General features: G+C 39.9%; 1 long non-coding RNA gene across 1 annotated transcript; it reads right to left on the bottom strand.

Moving 5' to 3' along the window:
- Positions 1–1,341: 1,341 nt before the first annotated feature.
- On the bottom strand, positions 1,342–8,685 carry LOC118657789. The gene is made up of 3 exons (XR_004968120.1): positions 8,625–8,685; positions 2,482–2,594; positions 1,342–1,484 (listed from the first exon to the last, which is right to left on the bottom strand). It is a non-coding gene; the product is annotated as an uncharacterized LOC118657789 (long non-coding RNA).
- Positions 8,686–8,902: the final 217 nt, after the last annotated feature.

Below are 8,902 nucleotides of genomic sequence, written 5' to 3'. Positions count from 1 at the left end.
GGCCGAGAGACCTCACCTTCTGGAGGGACCCCTCCCACTCCACAGACGACCTTCTAGCCACAGCGTTGCCCAGGTGCAGCTGGCCAGGGAGGGACTACAGGAGGTTGGCTCCAGGGCGTGTCCAGCCCATCTTGCCCAGTCCTGCAGCACCGGCCACCTAATTTCCTTTCAATGTGCACAAATCTGTGCATCAGGGCACCAGTATCATATAAGGCAAACACATTATTTTAAAATCAGGAACTAAAACAACGTTGCATTTAACATTGTTAAGGAAGTTTTGGTCAATTTAATAAGTCAAAAGTACATTAAAGAGAGGTGTAATATAGAAAATAATAGAAAATTATCTTTCTATGCAGGTGAAATTATTGTCTATTCAAATATCCATGTGATCAATTAAAATAATTAAATCTAGTAAGACTTCAGTAAGTTGGTTTAGACCAGTGTTTCTTAACCTTTGCTTCACTTTAGAATCACCTGGAAAGCTCTTAAGAACTATGAATGACTCACCCCAGAAATTGATTTAATTGTTCTTGAGTGAGGTCTGGCTCTGTGTATGTTTAGAAAGCTCCCCAGATGACTCTATAATGTAAATCCAAGCTTGAGAACCACTGGTACAAACATAAGAAATATACAAAATCCAATAGATTTTTCGTTATGCCATCAAGAACCGATTACAGAATATAATGCAACAAAAGCTTACTAATAACAACAATATAAAATATTTATAATAATAAAATTACCATATGACCCAGCAACCACTTCTAGATCTATACCAAAAGAATTGAAAGCAGAGTCTAAGGAGATATTTGTACACCCATGTTCATAACAGCATTACTCACAATATAAAAAAGGTGGAAGGAACCCAAGTGTCCATCAGTTCATGAATGGATAAACAAAATGTGGTCTATACATAAAATGAAATATTGTCCAGACTTTTAAATGAAGGAAATTATGATATATGCTACCACATGGATGAAATTTGAAGACTTCATGCTAAGTGAAACAAACCAGACAAAACTGCATGATTTCATTTACATGAGTACCTAGAGTTGCCAAATTCATAGGAACAGAAAGTAGACTAGTGGTTGCCAGGGGTTGGTGGGAGGGGAGAGCTGTTTAATGGGTACAGCATTTCTGTTCAGCAAGATGAACAGAGTTCTGAAGATTGGTTTATGACAATGCAAGTGTATTTAACACTACTGAACTATACACTTAAAAATGGTTAAGATGGCAAATGGTTAGGATAGTTAAAAAAATGGTTAAGGTGACACTTTACCACAATTAAAATTTAAAAAGAATACTCATAACAAATTATACAAGAAATGTTATATGAGGAATATTTGAAATATTTATTCATTGCAGCATATTTATTGAAAGTCCAGCTTGCTCCTGCTGATGACACAGAGGTCAATGTTACTTCCAGACCCCAAGTCATTGAAGATGCCAGATGCAATGGCCTCGCTCACCAGCTTCTAGGCTTCCTCCTTTTTACACAAGAGAAAAAAATATTGAATGGGAAGATGAATTGTTACTTCATGAGTTGGTTCAACATTATAAATATCTATTATCTGTAAATTAATTTACAAATAGCCCAAGCCAGTTTGGCTCAGTAGATAGAGCGTCGTTCTGCTGACCAAAGAGTCCCGGGTTTGATTCCGGTCAAGGGCAGTACCTTAGTAAGTTGGTTGCAGGCTCCTCCCTGGCCCGGGCCCTTGTCGGGGCTCATGCAGGAGGCAACCAATCAATGTGTTTCTTTCACATCGATGTTTCTCTCTGTCTTTGCCTCTCTCTTCTACTCTCAAAAACAAAAAGAATCAATGGAAAAATACCCTAAGGTGAGGATTAACAAAAAATAAATTAATTAAATTAATTAATTAGTTTATAAATATGATTCATTCCCATCATATCTCATACATATAGTTGGTGACTAAATAAATTATACAGTTTATTGAAAAAAATAAACATCTATCACTAGACCCCCCCCAAAAAATAAGGCTACAAAGGGGCTTGAATTGCCCAGTATTAAAATGTATTCGAAAGATACACTACTTGAAACAATATGAAAATAGCGCAGCAAATGACAGACAGATTATTAAAGTGAAGTAAAAAGCTCTGAAATTCATCCCTAATCCATAAGAATTTATGATAAAGGTAAAAACACGGTTAGAAAGAACTTTTAATAAGCTAAGTTTAGACAATTTGTTTACCATTTTGGAGAGAATTTGGATATCTTTCTTACACCATACACCAAAAGAAATTTCATATGAGCTAAATGTTTTTCTGGAAAAAATACAGCTGGATATTTTGAGCAATAGCAGGACAAGAAAGACCTTTCTACATATTTTCTGAAAAACAGAAAACTGAAAGATAGAACAGGAAGCTTGAAAGCTGATTCTTCAGAGCTGGGGTGGGCTCTCAGACAAGGATATAGCTCTCAGGACTACAAGGGGAGCTGCACACTGATGAAGATCCCGCACATACCAGGGATCCTGAAGAGGCTGTCCCTCCATCAGGAGTGGCTGAAAAACTCCATCCCGCAGCTCAGGGGTGAAAAAGCATCTGCCTAGGGTTTGGGGAGCAATAAAACAAATCTCCTGGAAGAAAGTGAAAACCCAAGTCTATGTCATATGCAGGTGTGGAGTACAAAGGAATGCTAACTTTTTGGTAAAAAATAATTTTTTACCATACCCGTGATTTTTAAGAGCATATATGGATCTCATAAGAATTTTTTTTTTTAATGCTCACTGGATATGAGCTTCCAAAAATATCAGAAACTGAAAGAGGAAATAATCTTCCATGAGCAAGGTCATGACTCAGAAATGTTGGACATTTACTGCCCTCATCCCCCCCCCCGCCCCCGCCCAAAAAAAAAACAAAACTTCAGATAACAGAAGTTGTTTTTCAATGGGAGAATATAAAGTAAATATTTATTAAATTATTAAAATGATTAAAGCAGGTATAAAAACCATATTGAAAGAAAGGGGATGAAAACAGGATAGATTTGAAAAAAGAATAAAACAGAACTTAAAGAAAAAAATATTGCCATTAGACTAAAGGTTCAAAGAATAAATTAGGCAGCAGGTGAGTCCCAGATAAATAGAGTATTAAAGAGTTGGAAGGGAGTTCTGAAATAATTACCCAGAATGAAGCATGAAGATGTAAGAAATGAAAAACATAAATGAGTGAATAGGAGATATGAAAGACAGAATAAGAACATCCAACATACATTTAAAGAGGAATTCCAGGAAAAGAAAATAGGGAGAATGGGAAGAGGCAATATTTAAGGAAAAAATGGCTGAGAATTTCCCAGCATGCATAAATTCATTCTACTTATATATTTATGAAGCTCTACCATGCGCCAGATACTCTTTTAGGTACTGGGGAGAGAGCAATGAATGAAACAGACAAAACCCCTTGCTTTAATAGCATATACTTTCAAGAGGAAAAGATAGATCATTTTTGTTCAACACAATATATAGCATGTGCTGCCTGGCCAGTGTGGCTCAGTGATTGTCGGTCGATCCATGAACCAATAGGTCATGGTTCGATTCCTAGTCAGGGCACATGCCAGGTTGTGGGTTCAATCCCCATAGGGGGCATGCAAGAGGCAGCCAACCAATGACTCTCTCTCATCATTGATATTTCTCTCTCTCCGTCTCCCATCCTCTCTCTAAAATAAATAAAAATATAAGAACAAACAACAACAAAAATAATATAGCATGTATATTAAGCTTTTGCTGGGGGTAACAAACTATCCATAATCACCATCGTTTATAATGAAATTTATATGTCACTAATGTTATAAGAAGATTGCAGGTTGCCTGCAGCTCTGCTCCAGGCTCTGAGTTGACTATAGATCTAATCCATGCCAGGACATAGGCTGAATGAAGATCCCCTCTCTGGGAAATGCTCTGATAGTGGCAAAGGGAAAAAATATAAAATACCAAGCCAATCATGATGTTATATATAAAGCTTCTGCTTAGCAGTGGCATATGTCATGTTCCCTCACATTCTATTAATAAACACAAATCACATACCCAAACCTGACAATGGTATGAGGAAGTTTACTGCATCTAAGATGAGCATGGCAAGGGTGGGTACACATAATCCTATTGCAGGGGATGGAATAAATTATCATGAACAAAAATATAAGCTACCATAATATGTTCAGTGGAGGTAATTACTATGGAGAAAACCGAAACAGAAAAAATAGATTGCCGGGGCTGACCAGCAGACCCTGAGCGACGGATGAATGATTACTCTGACACACATTTCTGTGAAAGAGAGGGCTAAGGGACTGCCTGGCTAGAGAACCAAACAGCCCCATTCACCTGCCTCCTTAGGCTTTTATTGTAACAACAGCTTGAACTAAAATTAACTATTAGATACTATCAGCGGCGTAAGCATCCTTGAGAAGACACTGTGTCTGTAGCGTCCTTTAAGCAAGGACGTCTAAAGACTAAACATAAAGATTCCAGTAAACACCCTGGGGCTCAGACTTGTTTGGAAATGTCAAGGCAGGGTCTGTCGCTTTCGGCAAGGTCCCCGTAAAGGCCCCTGACCTTTCAGAGATTCCTCCTTACAGACTTTCCAACCAAGTCCCATGCTTCCCCACAGTAGATAGGAATTATTAGGAAGACTGCAATTTTAAATAGGCAACTTAGGGAGGGCACCATAAAAGTAATATGTGTTTAAGACCTGAAAGATGTCAGGGGGTGGACCACACGGATATCTTGGAGAAGAATGTGCCAGGCTGAGGAACAGCAAGTGCAAAGGTTCTGAGTCAGCAGCAGCCCTGGTTTGCTTGGGGAGGAGCAAGGAGGCCACTGTGACTGTCATGAAGTGAAGAACAAGACTTTCAAGGGGTTTTGCTGAGAAAGAAGAGAGGAGGATGGGGTGCCAGCTGGAGGGGAAGTGAAATAAAGGAGTTCATTTTCAAGATGGGAAAATAAAATCATACTTATGTGATAGAAAAGTTCAGTAGAGAGATGAGAGTGGATATGTAGGAGATTGGGTAGGGTTGCTGGAAGGGTGCCTGTGAGGAGGCAAGAAGAAAGGCCATCAAGTGTATGAGTGGAAGGGCAGCCTGAGCCCAAAGTAATAAAAGAGAAGGTAGTGATATCTTATTGATTTGCATTTTTCTGATGATTAGTGACGTTGAGCATCTTTTCATGCACCTGTTGGCCACTTGAAAGTCTTCTTTGGGAAAAAATGGCTATTTAGTTCCTCTGCCCATTTTTAAATCAGATTTTTTGGTGTTTTGTTATTAAATAGTATGAGTTCTCTATATATTTTGCATATTAACCCCTTATCTGATCACCTCACACCTGTTAGAATGACTATCAAAGAAAAGACAATAGATAAATGTAGAATGTAGAGAAAAGGGAATCCTTGCACACTATTGGTGGGATGGTAAATTGATTCAGCCACTATGGAAAACAATATAAAGGTTCCTCCAAAAAAAAAACAGAAATAGAACTACCATATGATCCAGAAATTGCACTTCTAGGCATATATCTGAAGGACATGAAAATAGGATATTGAAGAGGCATCTGCATTTCCATATTCATTGCAGCATTATTCATAATAGGTAAGAGGGAAACAACCCAAGTGTCTGTCCGTGGGTGAATGGAAGAAGAAGATATGGTGTATATACACATACATACAATGGAATATTACTCAGCCACAAAAAAAGAAGGAAATCCTCCCATTTACAACAATATGGTTGGACCTTGAGGACGTTATACTAAGTGAGATAAGTCAGAGAGAGAAAGGCAAGTATGATCTCATAAGTAGAATTTTAAAAAGGCAAACCCATAAAAACAGTAAAATGGAGGTTACAAGGGACAAGGGATAAGGAAACAGGAGAAATGTTGGTGAAAATTGAACTTCACCAAAAGTAAAAACTTTCAAGACACAAATTATATCAAGAAAGTAAAAGATAGCCCAGCTGGCATGGCTTGGTGGTTGAGCATTGACCTATGAACCAAGAGGTCACCAAGAGGGTGCAAACTTGCAACTGGTATATAAATAAGTCCTGGAGACCTAAGGCTCAGTACAGTGACTACAGACAACAGTGCGTTACAGACATCCAACTTGTGAAGAGGCTAGATCTTAATTATTTACATGAAAAGATGCTCAGCATCATTAGCCATCAGGGGAAATGCAACTTAAAACCACAACGCTATATCATTTCACACTTCCTGGGATGGTTATTTAAAAGAGAAAAAAACATTATCACAGGTGTTAGGGAGGATGTGGAGAAAGTGGAACCCTCAAACATTACCAGTGCAAATATAAAATGGCACAATCACTTTGGAAAATAATTTGGCCATTCCACTAAAAATGTTAAACATTGACTTAGCGTATGACGCAGAAATTTTATTCCTAGGTATATGCCCAGAGTAATTGAAAACATGTGTCCACAGAAGAACTTATACATGAATGCTCAGCATCGTTATTCATAATCACCAAAAGTGAAAACAACACAAATGCTTACCAACTAATAAATGGATAAATAGACATAGCTTATGCACATACTGGATTATTATCCTATCTAATAAATAGGGAATATGCTAATTGACTGCACCGCCCTCAAAGATGGTGGTGCCCACAGACAATAAGGAGGAAATATGCTAGTTGACTGCCCCACCCTCAAAGATGGCAGCACCCACAGCCAATAAGGAGGGAATATGCTAATTGACTTCCCTGTCCTCAAAGATGGCAGCTCCCACAGCCAATAAGGAGGGAATATGCTAATTGACTTCCCTGTCCTCAAAGATGGTGGCGCCCACAGCCACCAGATAGTGGTGCCCAGTCCCCTCAGCCCCACCAGGGCAGTAGGTGCGCAACAAGGCTCCACGCACCTGCCTCTGGATTGCCCCAGTCCCCTCAGCCCCCCAGCCACCCAGGGCTGGCCCAAGGCACAGGCAGGCCTTGGATGACGGCTGCCCAGCCACCCAGGGCTGGCCAAGGCTTGCGCTGCGGGCAGTGGCAGCAGCAGAAGTGTGATGGGGCATCACCTTCCCCTGATCACCAGCCTGTCCCTGAAGGCTCCCAGACTGTGAGAGGGGACAAGCCAGGCTAGGGACCTGCCCTCCAGTGCATGAATTTTCATGCACTGGGCCTCTAATTCAGCCATAAAAAGGAATGAAGTCCTGATACATGATACAACATGGAAGAACCTTAAAAACATTATGTCAAGTGAAAGAAGTCAGTTACAAAAGACCACATATTGTATGATTCCATTTATATGAAATGTCCAGAATAGACAAACCCTAGAGAGAGAAAATAGATTAGTGGTTGACAAGGGCAGTGGGGGGAGGAGGGGAGGATGATAATATTAATGATAATGTTCTTTTTTGGTCCTTTTCCATCTGACTTATTTCACTTGGCATAATACTCTCAAGATCCATCCTTGTTGTCTCAAGTGGCAATATTTCATCTTTTTTATGGCTGAGTAGCATGCTGTTGTATATATCTCATAGATACACAATAGGATGGTGGTTCCCAGAGGGACAGCGGAGTGGGGACAGCAAAGTGGGTCAAGAGGATCTAATATATGGCAACGGAAGGAAACTAGACTGCAGATAGTGAGCACACAATAGAGTACACAGACAGTAAACTATAATGTTGTACATCTGAAAATTATATAATGTTATCCAGCAATGTTACCCCTATAGATTTAATAATAAAACATATCCGGAGAGGGACGGAGGTGAATGGGGTGCAGAAATGGGGCCGTGGGCTTCTGCTGTATTCTATCACACTCTATTTCTTCATAACATGATGGAAAACTGTTACTTCTATTATATCTGGCAAATAAATTCATAGGTGTCTATCTTTTGTACCATTTTATGTTTGATATTTTTCTTAATTAAAAGGCAATAAAAATAGCATTGGCAAGATTTCAGGGAAATGGCATTCCCCTTCTACTAATAACCGTGTAAAACTACAATGTGAAGGGGGAATTCTGACAATATGTAGCAAACATTTTTCAAACCCTCATATGCTTGGTTGAAGCAGTCACTCCTCTGAGATTTCACTCCAGGAAAATGCTCATGTGTATGCACACGAATTTAACCATACTGGTGCTTGCTATAGTTCCCTCTATACATGCGCATATACGCATAAACGCACACATGTGCGTGGGGAAACAGAACATCTATTAGCTGGACGTAATATTCAAAAGTACTGCTATGTTCATCGAAATAATTAACTGGAGAAACAGAAGGTCTTAGGCTTCTAAGAATGTGATGATAGTTACCCTCTGAAGAAAGGCAAATGCACATAACACACAAAAGAATTTGCAGACAATTCCAGTGGGTCCCAGAGTATTGAAAATTCAGACCTTGCCAACTAATTCTTAAATCTCCTTCAGATGCCTCTTCCTCCAGGCAGCTTTCGCTGTTTCCTGCCCTCTCCATCCTACCCAGGTGAAATAGGCACCCCCTTCGTTAAGACCCAGTACAAATCTGCACCCTGCGTTTATCTCACTTTGTGCTGTGATTGTCTATTTCTTTTCCCTCTTCCCCGCCAGCCTCTCTGTGAGCTGGGCACATAGCTCAGTGTGCGGCACCCCCCAGCACAGCACAGGGCCTGGCTCAGGCATGATAAACACTTACGGACCAGAGGACCAAGCGAAAGTTCCTGCAGGAGGGTGACATTGCTGTAAATTGTATCTAGATAATTCCTCACAAAGGCAAACACATACCTCTCACATACTCATTAACCCACAGTCAGGGTCAACAACCTCTCTAACCAGGCTATACACACGCCAGCGATAGCAGGTTGTTTTTTGAAATTAAAGGCAGCCTCATCTCACAGAATGAGATGTCATAGACACTGCGTATAAACTGCAAATGAGGCACAAAAGAAGCGAGGCTCCACGTTTCTCCACGAC

The sequence above is a fragment of the Myotis myotis genome, unplaced genomic scaffold, assembly GCF_014108235.1.
Source record: "Myotis myotis isolate mMyoMyo1 unplaced genomic scaffold, mMyoMyo1.p scaffold_m19_p_6, whole genome shotgun sequence".
NCBI lineage: Eukaryota > Metazoa > Chordata > Mammalia > Chiroptera > Vespertilionidae > Myotis > Myotis myotis.
The sequence above is the reverse complement of the archived record's forward strand: the minus strand, read 5'-3'. Positions and strand labels throughout refer to the sequence as shown.